Here is a 16,442-nt window from a genome sequence, read left to right as displayed (position 1 = left end):
TCAGAGCGCGAGGGATTTCCACATGGTGGTGGTGGTGCTGGCAGCTGCAGGTGGCAATGGCAGGGGTGTCTCCTGCCACCACTTGCCACCTGCTGCCACCAGCATGGCCACAGGTGGCAGCAGCAGGAGTCCCCTCTCATCCTCCTGCCCCTGCTGCCAACCTTGGCAGAGAGAGAGGGACAATGGTTGCACAGCAGCGGTGGAAACTGGGTGGTTGTTGGGAGGGAAGCACCATGGCACTCTTCTCCTGGCTCCCATCCTGTCTTCACTTCCACCATTGATCAATTGTCCCTCACTGTGCCAGTGACAGGGATGGTTGCTTGGCGGTGGCAGCAGGAACAGTTTTTTTGTTCGTGTGCATAAATTTATCCCAATTACCACCTTCATTTGTGCAAAATATGCAATTAATTCTCCCTCCTTTGCCTTATTTGTGCAAATTATAAAGGCATTGAACACAAATTAGGCAAGAGACTTTGTCTAATTTGTGCAAATTACCTCAATGATTTGCAAAAATTATGGAGGTAATTTGTGCAGATTTACACACACACACACACAAACAAGAAAACTCAAGTAAGTTATTGGATTTCTGGGAAAATCCCCCAACTCACCTCGCAAACGCAAGCCAAGCTGGGGCAGCAGGGAAATCCGGCGAGCCCGAAATGGGCCAGATTTCCCTGCAACGACAATCCCTAAAAGCAACCCTAGAAACAAATAGAGATGCTCATTTCAGGAATGGGATAGGTCAGTGCAGCTCCATCCTGTGAGCTCTGCTGATCTGCCCTGTTCCAGAAATGAACATTTTGTCTCATGTTCATTTGCTTCTGGATCCACTACCTTCCCACTGCCCTAGCATGGGCAGTGCTGGATACTGACCTCTAGCTACAGTGTCTCTTCTTTCTGCTGGCCTCAGCAAATAATAAATTGTTAATGAACTGTTTATGTAGTAGAACCTGCTTCTCTTAGTTTGGTTCCTCCACAGCCCGGTGCCCATCTGTGGCCCTATTATGCTCACGGGAATGGAAACATTTAGTTTTGTGTCCCTGTTTTCTTTGCCGAAGTTTACATATTTTAACAGACTAGAGAGATGTGTGTGTCTCTGTTTAGGCAATAAATGATTTGAGGCATTCTGATGCTATCCATCAGTAACATTTCCCAGTGCTCAGAAGGGTACTACATTTTATAGTGAAACAATTCAACATATTATGTGCCAGCTGTTCTATAGGGGCGATGTCAGCCGCCAGGAGGGATTGAAAATATATCCAAAAATCTGCACTTTGGAGGGAGGGGGATGTTCATCTTTTATTTCTGCTTTTAAAGTCCATTTCTTTATCAGAAAGAAATGTGTGATTTGTACTGCAGACATAACAGATTTCAAGAGAGATGGTGCATTCCTCAAAGGGACAACATGGCTCCTGCCGACAAGCCCTTTTTCGCTGAGAGAAGAGAAGGGACTCTTCTCTTATACCACCCGAACCTTACAGTGATAATGCAAAGTTGGGATACAAACTTTGCTGGATTAATTGGTTAGATTGATGGATTTAAAAACCTTCCAACTGCATACAAAGGCAACACAGATTATTTGCAAATGTTAATTAATTTTAAAATAAGTACTTATGAAAACTTATTTTAACTGGGCTGCGGTGGCTTAGTGGTTAAGACGCTGAACTGCAGACTGGAAGGTCGGCAGGACAGCAGTTCGAGACCCGAGTGCCGCGTGACCGAGTGAGCTCCCGTCTTCAGTCCCAGCTCCTGCCAACCTAGCAGTTCAAAAGCAAGAATTTGCAAGTAGATAAATAGGCACCACCTCAGCGGGAAAGGTAACAGCGTTCCGTACACCTCGGTGTTCAGTCATGCTGGCCACATGACCACGGAAGCGTCTTCGGACAGCGCTGGCTCTTCGGCTTAGAAACGGGGATGAGCACCGCACCCTAGAGTAGGACCCGACTGGTTGGGGACACCTTTACCTTTTTTACTTATGAAAACTGCAGCTACAATAAGAGGTATTAGACACATGCAGTGGCATATTCCTGCACCACCAAACACCAAAGTTTTTTGTTTATTTTTGAAATTGCTTTATTCCTATTAACTGGGTCAGCTGCCTGCTCTGGATGCAGTTGCACTTCCCCTGAAGGTATTGCTCCAGCCTGGTCACTGGAGGCACAGGTGTCTTCAAGGGCTAAGAGTGCCTTGCAGCAGCTCTGGTGAGTGAGACAGTTAGGGCTATACCTGGACAGATATAGCTTAGCCTCTGTGGGCCATGCATTCGTAACCTCAAAGTTGGATTACCGCAGTGCACTTTATGTGGGCCTGCCCTTAAGACTGGCCTAGAAATCTCCACTGGTTCAGATGGCGATGTGCTACCTCCACTACCAGAGGCAGTGAGCCTATGTATACCAGTTGCTGGGGAACATGGGTGGGAGGGTGCTCTTGCATTCGTGTCCTGCTTGTGGGTCTCTGGTCAACAGCTGGTTGGCCACTGTGTGAGCAGAATGCTGGGCTAGATGGACCCTTGGTCTGATCCAGCAGGGCTCATCTTATGGTCTTATGTTCTTCTTTTCTTAAGAAGATGAGGAGCAATAGCAGCTGATGAGAAGGTAGACTTACTGTGGGACAGGGCCCATTGAGGGCTCATCTTATGGTCTTGTGTTCTTAATTCTGCAGACAGGTTGGTAACAGGAGCAGCTTATCACCAGCATATTACACCTATGCTGAGGGAACTGCACTGACTACCTATATGCTGCCAGACCAGGTTTAAGGTTTTAGCACTTGTTTATGAAACCCTATTCAACCCAGGACAAGGATACTGAAGAGATCAACTGATCCCCTACCAGTCTGCTCAGTTGCTGCACTAATCAGGAGAGACCCTCCAGGTGGTGCCCACGATTCCAGAGTCCAGTCCATCATGGCTCAGTATAGGGCCTTTAATGTCAGAGTGGCTACTGTCTGGAATTCTCTACCGCTACAAATTAGGCAGGTTCCATGCCTACTTGGTTTTCTGTGCCTGCTGAAAACATAGCTTTTCCAACAGGCATTCCAAGGAAGGTAATCTTGACTTCTGCATGGAGACTAGGGACGTCTGTCTGTCACTGGGAAATCTGGTTCTTTTTTGGCTCGACCGAGTTCTGCAATGTGTATGACTTGCTTTGCATCTGTGAGCTGAGATGCGGGCTGTTCCCCAAACTCCAGAAAGTTTTTTGCACATTTTTGGAAGAGTCTGTAATCTGTGCAAATTTCTGAGCAATTTGTGCAAATTATGGCCAAATTTGCACAAATCTCACAAGTTTGGCTGAAATTGTGCAAATTGTGCAAATTGCTCCAAAATTTGTGCACCTTGCAGAACCTTTTTCCCCCGCAAATGTGCAAAATTCCCAGAAAATCCTCAAACTGACCCAACTCGCTGCAGATCGAGTCAGGTGCCATAGCAGGAACCATAACAAATTCCAAGGGGGGTGAGACTAGGAAAACCTGTTGAACCCCACTCCCAGAAATCCAGGTGCTGGGCAGCCTTCCTTCTGGACGAAAAAAAACCCCACGTATGCAAATGGCGGTGGCTATGGCGGCCGCCATTTGCTTTCCCTTTTTTTCCACAGTTTTAGCCTATGTAAATATTTACATAAGCTAATACGGCGAAAAAAAGGGCAAAACAAATGGCGTAGTGGACACCATTTGAGTTCCTTTTTTTTCCGCCGTTTTACCAAACGTAAATATTTCCGTACGCTATTATGGTGGGGTGGGGAAAGGAACGCAAATAGCGCCCACTATGCTATTTGCATTGCCCTTTTTTTCGCCGTAATAGCTTACGTAAATATCTACATAGGCTAAAACTGCGAAAAAAAAATGGAATGCAAATGGCGGCTGCCATAGCCACCACCATTTGCGTATGCGGGGGTGTTTTTTTCTTGGCTTGCCGTGATAGGCTACATAAATACTTACGTAGCCTATCACAGCAAAGGGCAGATGACAATGGCGGCTGTGGCAGCCAGTTGAAAGACCAGCTGCCGCCGCCGGAGCCACCGCCATCCGGAATATCTGCCCCAGGTAAGCCTCGTCCTCGGAGGGAATCCATGGGGGGCGGCTGGGGGGCAGGCCATTCCGCCATGGATTTCAGGGGGCCGAATGCACTGGCATTCGGCCTCACTGAAATCCGTGGCAGAATTCTCCGCCATCCCTATTCCGAGGTGAAGTGAAGGTGGCACGAAGCAACCTGGAGCTGGTTGGGGGCTCTCCAAAGCACTCAGTGCACCCCAGAGCTTCACCCCCTCCCGGCCCAGCACCCCCGGCACCTCCAGGTCCTTACCTATGCCACCTTCTCTACCACCGCCTCCTTCTCCTTGCCGCTGACACAGTGTGATTTTATTTTTCCTATTTTTCTTCAAGTTGTCTCTCTAATATCTCCTTATATCTACATATATTTCCCTTCAATATTTAAGTATTTATCTTTTACTATCACTTTGATTAATTTCTCTCATTTCTTAAATCCACTTTTACTTGATTTTTGTCAATGAAGATTGCTTCCCTCTGTAATTTCTCTTCCTGCTCCTTGTAGATAACCTTGTAGACTTCAGGCACCAGAATGAACTCTTGTCCTCTTGAAATGTAACAAACGTGGTGTGAAGCAAATCGCATGCAAAGTTTGACCCTGAATGTAACATGAATTGTAAACATCCTGAACGTACCCTGTAACCCAAGACATTTAAGTGTCCATTAAGAACATCATGAAATGTGAAAAGGTTAACTTTGAACCATTCCATGTCATGTTCATATGAAGTATTCTAGCACAGGTCAGGAAGGGGAAGCGTGAATGGAGAATGAATGGCTTTATTGCAGGAAGGCCAAATGGGGGTGCTCTGGTATGTGCTGAAGGTTGCCAAAGTATCAGTTACAGAAGACAGAAATGGGCCAATAAAAGAGGGGTGTCTGCAGATGCTCTGATAATGGAGCATGGCACATTATGACCACAGAAGCAAACTTGAGACATGTTGGGGAGTCAGAAGGAGATGTCAGTCTCTCTTCAACAAACGTCAATCCCGGAAATTGGGAACATGATGTATTATCAACAAAGAACCCCTCTTTGATCTCATGAGCCCCAACGAGGGAAAAGGGGTATAAAACCCCTGAATCTGGCATTGTTCAGGAGGGTCGTGGTTGCATCTGGATCATTTGGATGTGCACATACCAACACTACCTTTGATCCACGGGACACGTAAGTGCTCTGGACAAGTACTTGATAGCATGTGGTGAGTATGTATTTGGTGAAATTCAGGGCAAGGATTTTACTGTCTGGAGCTTAGATAAGGCACAGTTATCTTTGTTCTGTCATACTTAACCATTTGGGTTTAGGATATAAGGCAGCAGGCTTAGGCTTGGGCCTGGCTGACACTGTATCATGCCTCAGTGAGCCATTTGCAGCATGGACCGATCTGGAGCTGAGCAACAAACAGGAACCAACTGTATATTTAGTAATTTAGCGCACCACATTTAGGTAACTAAGTTCCTACCTAAAAGTAGGGATGTCAGAGAATTTCGCCACGAATCTCGGGGAGGCCGAATGCCAGCGCATTCGGCCCCCCGAAATCGGTGGCAAAACGGTCTGCCCCCCGCCCCCCCCGGGACGGGACTTACCTTGGGCGAATCTTCCTGGCGGCGGCGGCTCCGGCGGCGGTGCGGCGGCAGTGCGGCTGCGGCTGCGGCGGCCGGTCTTCCAACCAGCTGCCACCGCTGCCATTTCCAGTAAAAAAAAGAACAAAAACGTGATAGATAGGCTATATTTTTAAAAAATACCGTGATAGGTTACGTAAAAGTTTACGTAGCCTATCATGGCTGATTTAAAAGAAAAAAAAACACGCCCGTACGCACGTATGCATTCCTTATTTTGACACATCTTAGTCTACGTAAACATTTACGTAGACTAAGATGGCAAAAATAAGGGGAACGCAAATAGCGTAGCATCTACATAGACTAAGACATGTCAAAATAAGGAACACAAATGGCGGCGCCCATGGGCGCCGCCATTTGCATACGCACGATTTTTTTTCTTTTAAATCAGCCGTGATAGGCTATATAAACATTTACGTAGCCTATCACGGCTGACTGCAGGGACGCAAATGGCGGTGGCTATGGCCGCCGCCATTTGTGGACCCGGCCGGCCAGGATTCAGGGGGGGGAGGGACAGAGCACCTCCCCCCCGGGCAGAATTTCAGGGGGGAGGGATGGAGCGCCTCCCCCCCGTCCAGAATTTCGGGGGGAGGGACGGAGCACCTCCCCCCCACCTCGAATCAAGTTCGTTAAAAGGTAAGTCACTTTCATACATCCCTACCTAAAAGGTACGCAACCTCTTAAGCCTCAGAGAAGGGCACAACTTCTTGAGGATTGTTAGTTTCGGGCTCTTATCTAAGAGGCATGCAACCTCTTGAGCTTCAGAGAGCCTGAAACTCTGAGATTTCTTGGTAATTAAGTTTGTAGCTAGGAGGTGTGCATCCTCTTAAGTCTCAGAGAGTGTGCAACTCTCTGTGTAGGTTCTATTTTTGCTTATTCCTTTTATTTCAATAAGTCTCCTTTTCTTTCATCTACATTGGTTGTGTGCATGTTTTTTTAAGATCCCAGACCTCTCAGCCTGATCAACTGAGTGGTCCTGGGTAAATTGAAATCTATATTTCATGCCGCCGCCGCCTTCTCCACCACCACTGCCCGCCCCCACGCTGCCGCCACTGCCACACTGCCGCCTTTGCCACCTCCGCTGCTGCCTTCTCCACCGCCACCAGCTCCTGAGGCCTGGATGCACGGTGACTCTTGTTGCAGGGAGTCTTCATTTTTAAAATGGCAGCTCCCTGCAAGAAGACCAGCTGCTGCCCATCCAGGCCTCAGGAGCTGGTGGCAGCAGAGATGGAGAAGGCGGCGGTGGCAGCAAGGAGAACACAGTGGGGGTGGTGGCTTGGCAACAGAGAAGGTGATGGCTGTGGTGGAGGAGGCGATGGCCCAGGTAAGGAGCTGGGGGGTTGTGTGGGGGAGTCGGGGGGGACCTGAAGCTGGGTTTGCCATCCAAATCCCGCTTTGGGTTCGGGGCCGAGTCAGGTCAGGGCCCCCCCCCGAATCTGCCAGAGCTGAATCGGGCCCTCGTCAGAAGCTGCAAAACAGCTTTCCAGTCAGATCGAGGGTCCCTGCACAGCCCTAGTCCATCTTAACCTGCATTTAAAAAAAAAAAAATCTTCCTGAAAAGTCATATTTAAATATGTATTTTTGAACTTATTTTCTCAACAAGATGTATTTTGTCTCAAAAACTGCACCTCCAAACATTTTTTATCCAGAAATACATATTTTAAAACACATTTTGTTACATATTTTGAGTTGAGAACTACACTGCAAAATTTGGAAAAGTGCAGAATTCAAAGGATACCTATGATTGCTTGGGAAGTATGGATCTGGTCACTTCATACTTGTTCTCACAAAAATTACATTTCTCAACACCTACTTCAAAACTATTTAGGTCATCATAGAATAGTCATAAAATAGTAGGGTTGGAAGGGCCCTACAAGACCATCGAGTCCAACCCCGCCTCGGAAGCTGCGAAGGATGAGGATAAGAAGTAGAATTTCCAATTATACCCAGAAATTGACTGGTAACCACAGCATTTATTTCAAGAGTGCTGAAATGTGTTCCATTGGAAATGTCCCAGTTAGCATCTAGTTGCTGTAATCATTTCTGTGCAAGAAAGTAGAGATGTCAGGGAAATCCACAATGGAAATAACTGAGTTTGAATTTCTATGAAACCGACCTGCAGCGGAACGTCTTTTCCCAGGTTGCACAGATTCTGCAGACTTGTGGATCAGTTTGTTTGTTTGTTTATTTTCTGGAATCTTATGCAAATGTAGTCATAGAAAAATAGACAAAATAAACAAAACACCAGCCGGAGGTGTGCATTTCCCCCATAGGCTAAAGCATCAAAATGTGCATTGGGGGGATTTGCACATTTTGAGGGGGATGTCTGCATTGTCACAAGTGTAAATTTGTGCAAACTCAGGAAATGAGCAAAAAATCCAATTCCATCAATGAGCAGACAACTGAATGAAAGGCACCTGACAATCTGAAACGCAGATGGGGTGGATTTTACAAAATCTGTACATCCCAAGGAGAAAGTAAAGGTGTCTACTTGGGGACACCAGTGGTGGAGAACTTCAGGCCTGGGGACCAAATCTGCTTTCCTGGGTTCCCTATGTGGCCATGCCTTCTTCCACTGGCTCCACCCCTTTGCCCCAATCACCCATCGCTTGGTAATTTCCCAGCTTTTATGCAGTTTTTCCTCTTTCACAAAGTCTCTTGTAAGGCTTAGTTATAGGCGCTAAGAGCTTGAAGCTAAAAAGCTAAAATATGCTGATATTTTTGATATTTTGACCCCATCCCCTTTGCTGTTGCCCCTTTTACCTTTGGCCCCACACACCCCTGGAATGCACCCCTCTAAATCTTCTTCTAAATGGAATTCAGCCCTTGTGATGGAAGAGGCCCCACACCCCTGGGTTAGAGTGTAACCCTGCCTCCAATGTCAGTATTAATAAGGTTACCAGTCTCTTGGGACTTATGGAGGTCATGGGATCCTCAGCATGGGAGCTCAGCTCCTGGTGGATATGAAATGAGCTGAAAATGGAATGGTGGATATGTCCACTGTTTTGCTTACTGCCACATAGCCATGGCTGAGCCCTGAAGCCTTTTGTCTTGTTGGCTGCCTAGGAAACTGAACTCTGCATTTTTAAAGGTATTTAGAACTCTCAGCCAACTTGCAGGGTATAAACCTACATCAATGATTTAAAAAACAAAAACTAAACATATATATCACTGAAGATTTAAGAAAACACTCAAACGGACTTTATAATTCCATCCGTCCATACAGGTTCCATTGTTTGCTTTGTTTTGGGCTCCACATTCACAACACTGGGATCCCTCTCCTCTCTCTGAATTATTTAGCATCTGGAAACTTGAGCTTTGCCACTCTGATTCCTTCCCCTGGGTTTTTATTATCATCTAAGTGATTTACAAATGGAACACCACACGTAATGGTGCCGTGTATTTCCATTCCTGGCAGGTTCCTTGTTTCCTCCCTCCCACCCCGTTGAATTCTGTTCAGTGGATGGGGCAAAAGCTGGCCCACAAATAACTAATATTAATGTCAAATTGGATAATCCACAGCTTGAATTTCAATTATCGTATCGGAGGGAAATGCATCTTTTCGACAAATAGCAATAACGGTATGTATTGTGTAGGCCTCCCCCACCCCGCCCCATGCGTGCTTTTGCTGGAAAGCAATTTAGTCTAGACAAAGCCACATGATTTAGAAACCCCGAAGCACGTCTACTTTACATTATGTTGGAGCAATTTGCCAAGAGAGGAATAATCAGGATTAGATTTCAGTCAAGCCTCTACCAAATCAGAAATAACGATCCCATGATACAATGATACCCTGGAATCAGAGTTAGGGAGAGGAGACAATAGATTATCTACTGTTCTAACCTCCACCCAATGGCGGGACATATTATACAAAGTCCCTACTAGAGCTGTGTGAAAATTAGGGCTGTGCAGGGACCCCCCAATCCGACTCGGAAGCTGCTTCGTGGCTTCAGAGGTGGGCCCGATTTGGCTTGGGCTGATTCAGAGGGGACCCAACCTGACTCGGACTTGAACCAGGAATCAGATACCGAATCCCACGTTGGGTCCCCCCGTCACCCCTGTGCAAACCCCCAGCTCCTTACCTGGGCTGCCACCTCCTCCTCCTCCGCTGATGCCTCTGCTGTCCTCTGCCGCCACTGCCTCCATTGCCACCCGCTGCCGTGCCACCTTGACCGCTGCTGCCGCCTTCTCCGTTGCTGCCCGCTGCCAGCTCCTGAGGCCTGGGCCTCTTCTTGCAGGGAGTCACCATGTTTAAAATGGCAATCTCCAGGAACTTCCAGGAGGTTGCCATTTTAAAAATGGTGACTCCCTGCAAGAAGAGTCGTCGTGCATCCAGGCCTCAGGAGCTGGCGGGAGGTGGTGGTGGCAGGCGGTGACAGAGGAGGTGGCGGTGGTGAGCAGAAGGCTGTGGCGGCAGCACAGAGAAGGTGGTGGCAGTGAAGGCAGCAGCAGCAGCAAGGAAAAGGTGGCAGTGGTGGCAGCAGCATGGAGAAGGCAGAGCAGAGAAGGCAGCTCAGGTAAGAACCCAGAGGCGCCAGTGTGGGTGGGCCGGGGGAGCTGGGCCGGGGATGCTGAAGCTCTGAAATGCACTGAGTGCTTCAGAGAGCCCCCAACCCGCTCCGGATCACTTCATGCCCCCTCTGTTTTGCCTTGGAAGAGGTCCAAAGTGACCTGAAGCAGCCAGCTTCGACTCGGGGTTCAGGCCTCAGGCCGAAGTGGTTCACAGCCCTAGTGCAAATGGCATCTTTAAATTCTCCACCCGACTTGCAGGGGCAAAGAAAATGGTGAGATCAGTTCACCAAATGTCTCCAGGGGGAGGAGAAATCCTCCCACTGTTTCTCAGGTGTGGGGCTTGCCATTAGCAGTGGTAGCACTCTTTCTTTCTTTCTTTCTTTCTTTCTTTCTCTCTCTCTCTCTCTCTCTCTCTCTCTTTTCCTAAGGTATTCTTCTTGTTGTTGCTGCTGGTGATGCAAGCAGCACTTTTGCCACCATTTTGCATCTTCCACTATCTCCTGGATCTAGTGTCAATGCCTAGGGGTATTATGAGATGCTAGAGAAATTTGAAATGGACTAAAACAAGCTCAGATTTCCAAGAATCTGACCTGCAGAATCCGTGGCAGAGTGATGTGGACTCAGGCTGTGCAGAGTCCATTGACTTTTGGATTTATTTTTTTTTACTTTCTTCAAATTTACTCGTATAAATTCGTAGGAAAATCCATACGTTTCTGCTGAGGAAACATTGAATGGAATGGGGGACAATACACAGAATGTTACATACGAAGGTAAGTTATGTAAACGCTTACATAAATAGTTTCGTAAGTATTTGTGTATTTTTCCACATGGCAAAAGTAAAAATAAAAATCACATCTGTCTGTGGGTGGATGACAGAACAAAAGGCACCTGACAATCCACAAAACAGAGACGGAGTGGATTTTGCACAGCCCGTACATCCCTAATTATGAGAGCAGGGGATAGCGGCCGTCACACAAAAAATGGTGGAGAATATTCAGGGAAAATCCTGCAAAAAATGGTTTAGACAGGTGAGAAACAGAAAAGGCTCAGATTTTTTTCCAAAGAAAAAAAGACTTCTGAGAAATTTCAGCTCAGCTCTCATTCGTACCTAGGGGTGGACGAAAGTGACTTACCTGTCCTCGAAGCTTGTTCGCGGTGGGGGGGAGGCGCTTCGCTGCTCCCCCCACGAAGTTCAGGCCGGGGGAGTAGGCTTCCCGCCTCGCCCGGCCGAAATTCAGGCCGGGGGGGAGGCTTCCCACCTCGCCCGGCCGAAATTCGCCCGGCCTCGACGACTCTGTCAAGATTTACATAGACTAAGACGGCGAAAATAAGGGGAACGTAAATAGTGTAGCGGACGCTACGCTATTTGCTTTCCCTTATTTTCGCCGTCTTAGTCTACGTAAATGTTTACGTAGACTAAGATGTGCCAAAATGAGGAACGCAAATGGCGGCGGCCGTGGCCGCCGCCATTTGCGTACACGAGTTGTTGTTGTTGTTTTAAAGTCAGCTGTGATAGGCTACGTAAATCTTTACGTAGCCTATCACTTTTTTTTTTTTTACTGGAAATGGCAGTGGCGGCAGCCGGTCGGAAGACTGGCAGCTGCAGCCGCCGCCGCTGAACTGCTGCTGGAGCTGCCGCCGCCAGGAAGATCCGCCCAAGGTAAATCTCATCCCGGGGGGTGGCGGGCCATTCCGCCACCGATTTCTGGGGGCTGAATGCGCTGGCATTCGGCCTCCCCGAGATCCGTGGTGGAATTTTCATACATCCCTATAATTGCATTCACCATTTTGATGTTCTCCCTCTCCTCATAGTCCCTTTTTGTTTTAACCATCCTAAATAATTTGGTGGCATTCGCAAATTTGGCCACCTTGCTGCTCACTCTGAATCCCAGATGGTTTCTGAACAAGTTTGTGGACAATATCAGGGGTTGTTTTTAATAATATTTTTGCTGTAATAGTTATATTTTTATTTCATATCAATGTATTGTTATCAATTTCCATTGGGTCTGTAAGTCGCGTTGAGTGCCATTTTTGGGTGGAAAGATGGGATGAAAATAAGATAAAATATATACATTAAAAAGTACTCATCCTGATACATATCCTTGGGAGAACCAGTGTTTACATTCCTCTATTACTGTCCATTTATTCCTGCTTCCTGCTCTTTAATGAATTACCAATCCATAAGTGTTTGTTTCATCCCGTGATCGCTACACTTGCTCAGAGATCTGTGGTGAGGGACTCCTCAAAGGCCTTTCAAAAGTCCAACTTAACAATGGGTAGGATCAAATGATCCCCTACTGCTGGTGGCCAGAACTGGCAGCAGCCCATGCACAAGCCCTGCCACCAGCGGCAGTGAAGTGGCGCTTCCAGGGGCAAGCCCTCAAATGACCAGAAATGCATGTTTCTGGAAGGCATGGCCTGCCCCTTCTGGAAACTTGCATTTCCAGTTGTTTGGGGGCTTGCCCCTGAAAGCACTACATTGTCGCTGCTGCTGGTAGGGGCCATGCGCACGCTGGGAACTGGTGATGCTGGCCTCCAGCACTATGGCATCATTGGATCCTACCCAATATCTACCAGATCACCTGTATTCACCCCACTTGTTGACACTCTTGAAGAACTCTAAACAGTTAGTGAGGCAGGGCTTGCCTTTGCAGGAGCCGTGTTGATTATTCTTCACCAAGACATGTCCTTCTACATCTTTTGTAATGTTATCTTTAATAACATGCCCCACCAATTCACATAGGAGAGTCCTTAAGCTAACCACCCTGTTATTTCCACAATGCCTTTATGGTTCCCTACTTCTCATGTAGGGCCGCGGTGGCTTACTGGTTAAGATGCTGAACTGCAGACCGGAAGGTCGGCAGGACAGCAGTTCGAGACCCGAGTGCTGCGTGACAGAGTGAGCTCCCATCTTCAATCCCAGCTTCTGCCAACCTAGCAGTTCGAAAGCAAGAAATTGCAAGTAGATAAATAGGTACCGCTTCGGTGGGAAAGGTAACAGCGTTCCGTGCACCTTGGTGTTCAGTCATGCCAGCCACATGACCACGGAAGCGTCTTCAGACAGCGCTGGCTCTTCGGGTTAGAAATGGAGATGAGCACCACACCCTAGAGTAGGACACGACTGGATGGGGACACCTTTACCTTTTTTTTTTTTTTTTACTTCTCATGTACTTAAATAATTTTATTGTTGGTTGTGATGTTATTGTCTGCTTGCATTTCTTTTGCCCAAGTGTGTGTTCCTTTTTGTTATCCTCTTTGGGGCATGACTTTAATTTTCTGAAGGAATCTTTTTTTCTAATATCTTCCTTGACACTGCTTGTTAAAGACACTTGTATCACAAGTCCAAGAGGTCACCTTTCTTGACCTGTGGTATACATTCTGACTGAACTCCTATTAAAGTTGTTTTGAGTAACCCTCCAAGCATTCTGGAGAGATTCCCCCCCCCACACACACACACACTTTCCCTTTCAATTCCTGTTTCCAATCCCCTGCTCTTGTAAGTGGTTCTTGTTTCTCAGGTTTGACTACACAGCTTCTGTCATTGATAAAGTTCTGTGATAAAGCACATCCTTTGTCATTCAGGAGGTCTTAGATTCAATTCCATGTTTTGTTGTTGTTGTTGTTAGTTTGTTTTTAAGGATCCAGTAGTAGGAAAATACTTTATTTCCATGAGACCCCGAAGAGATGCTGTCGATCAGAGTAATACTGCACCAGATGTACCAAAGTTCTTTTAAATCATAAAATGTAAAATGCCATACAAATATTGTACTCACAATAACAATATTTCTGTTCTTCTAATATATAAATATTATATTTTGACAAGACTATCAATATTTGCCTGTATGTTCACTTCCCATTCCAACTTTCTATTTTATTTATATATCTTGCTAATCATTTAAAATCAGAGAGTTAAGACTGCCAGATCTTGCTTTCCATATCCCACATCTTCTCTCTCAATCTCTCTCTTTCTCTTTCTTTCTTTCTTTCTCTCTCTCTCTCTCTCTCTCTCTCTCTCTTTCTTTCTTTCTTTCTTTCTACATTTTTTAAAAAAACATTTAGTGCACTTCCAGTTATTTACCATTACCATTTTGGTTCCCACTAATAAATTGCTGGCTACATTTCTATTTACACACATAATGTTGCAGACGATTTACTCATCTGCTATCTGCATGGTAGGATGCTGCCCAAAATATCTTTCATTATTTTCAGTACCCTGCATGCCAATCTTTGCTTGATCTTACATCGCCACTTAGAAATATGCACCAAAACAAGAACAAAACCCAGTTCTCTTCACTTTTCAAAGCAGAACAGGTGTACCGTATCCCTCTCCCCTCCCCCCACTACCTATAGTCCCTACTCTAAACACATGTTACAAGTGAGCTGGACTTTAGCTGGCAGCTTTTATGATAGCTGAACAGACCTTTTCCCACCTCCAGGCCTGCGTGTGGCTTGGATTCAGGAAGCTACTAAATTACCTCTCGTCTGGAGTGTATGTATGTTATGGAGGGGGGGGGGGAAATTGAACAGATGCATCCTCCACAAAATCTACATAAACATGAGCAGACAGAAGGTGTCCAGGTGTCTGTTTTTAAAAACAAAAACACAAGACCCAGTTTTGACCATGGCCTATTCTTAAGCTTTGCAGTACTGATCATTTAGAAGTCCATGTGTTAGCGGAAGCATTTGCAGTTTGGATAGTGCAAAAACAGCTTCTTTCATATTTGGTTGCACATCTGGCTACCACCATCAATTTGAAGTAGATGCTATATGACCATGTTGGCCTGTCAGGCTGAGCCAACCACAGAATAATACAGAAATAAATGAATGTGCATGCATGCATGTGTGTTTGTGTTAGCATTTGAAGAGTGGTTGAAGAGGCCAGTAGTCAAAAACACAAAGCACAGACTCTGTATTCATGTTATGAATGAGGAAAACCCTACCTACCAATTTGGGGAGAATATACACTCCTTCTGCCTTCTTATGAACCTGCCTGGTTAAGATCTGCAGGAGAGGTGCTCTTAAGGACACCATGACCCCCAGAGGCCTGTTCCTCAGACATACTTGAAAGATCCTTCTCCTGTATCACTCACGAACTGTGGAATGCTTCCTCAAGAACTATGATTGGCCCCCTGCTCTCTTGAAGGAATGCAAAAAGAGAACATTTTCTCAAAGGTGCCAAAGGGAATCTTCTATATTTAAACCCACCATGTTTCAGAGACAAAAAGTACTGTATGAAGGTGTGAGGACACATCACAGGGCATGTACAATCCCCTAGGTATTCCTATTCCTAGTTGTCTAGCAGCAGTAGGCAGCCCCAAACACAAGACAAGGAGATCAGGACAGGGGCCCTTTAAATGGATCCAGGACTCTGAGGGAGGAGGAAGAGGTGGGGCAGAAGCACAGAATAAAAGCCAGAAGGCTAAAAGCTCAAGGGAGGAAAGAGGAAGCTGAAGTAAAGAGGCTTTGGAAGAGTGGCTGAAAGGAGCAACTAGAAGGAACAAAGACTGGAAGGTAAAGGAGGAGGTAGGAAGAAGGAAAGAAGCTAAAGCAGAGGAAGGCCTTCTAGCAAACCCAGAAGAGATCTATCTGTGCATTCAGCAGCTGTCAGAAGTCTACAGGAACAGGTGGATGAGAAAAGACTGGCTTAATTCCCCAGCAAGCTTAGGAAAAGATCATCCTGACTCTGCAACTACTCATCATTCTCAAGCAGCAGTATGTAATAGGGATGTATGAACTGTGTACCTTCTGTACCACTTGACTTCTGCAGTTTGCGTCCAGTGCTCCGTTCCACTGTTCACAAGCCCCTGGAATTCTTCTTTTTTTTCTGCTCCAAAAATTATGTAGGTAAATCTGTACTGACAACTGTAATTCCTGTGCCCAGCTGTCTCTGTGAGTCTGCATAATCTCCATAAGAATTGCTATTTTTTGTAAATATTTACATATGTTTGCCCCCTGCCCTGATGTGCAGTAATTACTTTCAGCCAAAACACTTCCTCTTCCTTGTAGGGGCTTCCCAAAAGGAGGCTGTCTTAGGTGTGCCTGAGAGATAAACTATTTGTTTAAAGCAACACTGTTTTAAAGAAAGACAAAACCATTTAAAATGACCATGCCGGTCCTGGAGCTTAGCAAGGAGAATAATATATCGTGCAGGGCTCCAGGACCTTTTTCTTTCTTTAAAATGGTGTTGGTTTAAACAAATAGTTTATCTGGGGATGGCAGAGAATTCTGCCATGGATTTCAGTGAGGCCGAATGCACTGGCATTCAGCCCCCTGAA

At 46.2% G+C, this 16,442-nt stretch overlaps 1 long non-coding RNA gene across 1 annotated transcript in view; it reads right to left on the bottom strand.

The window, feature by feature from the left end:
* The window catches only part of LOC146346527 (uncharacterized), a 45,153-nt gene extending 28,966 nt beyond the window's left edge, over positions 1-16,187 (bottom strand). The window contains exons 1-2 of the long non-coding RNA XR_014789813.1: positions 15,910-16,187; positions 5,623-5,718 (exon numbers count right to left, since the gene is read on the bottom strand). This is a non-coding gene — a long non-coding RNA (uncharacterized LOC146346527). The remainder of the gene's footprint in view (positions 1-5,622; positions 5,719-15,909) is intronic.
* Positions 16,188-16,442: the final 255 nt, after the last annotated feature.

Source organism: Heloderma suspectum, chromosome 4 (genome assembly GCF_057233095.1).
Source record: "Heloderma suspectum isolate Gila_16-S chromosome 4, 16-S_ref, whole genome shotgun sequence".
NCBI classification, from domain to species: domain Eukaryota; kingdom Metazoa; phylum Chordata; class Lepidosauria; order Squamata; family Helodermatidae; genus Heloderma; species Heloderma suspectum.
The sequence above is the reverse complement of the archived record's forward strand: the minus strand, read 5'-3'. Positions and strand labels throughout refer to the sequence as shown.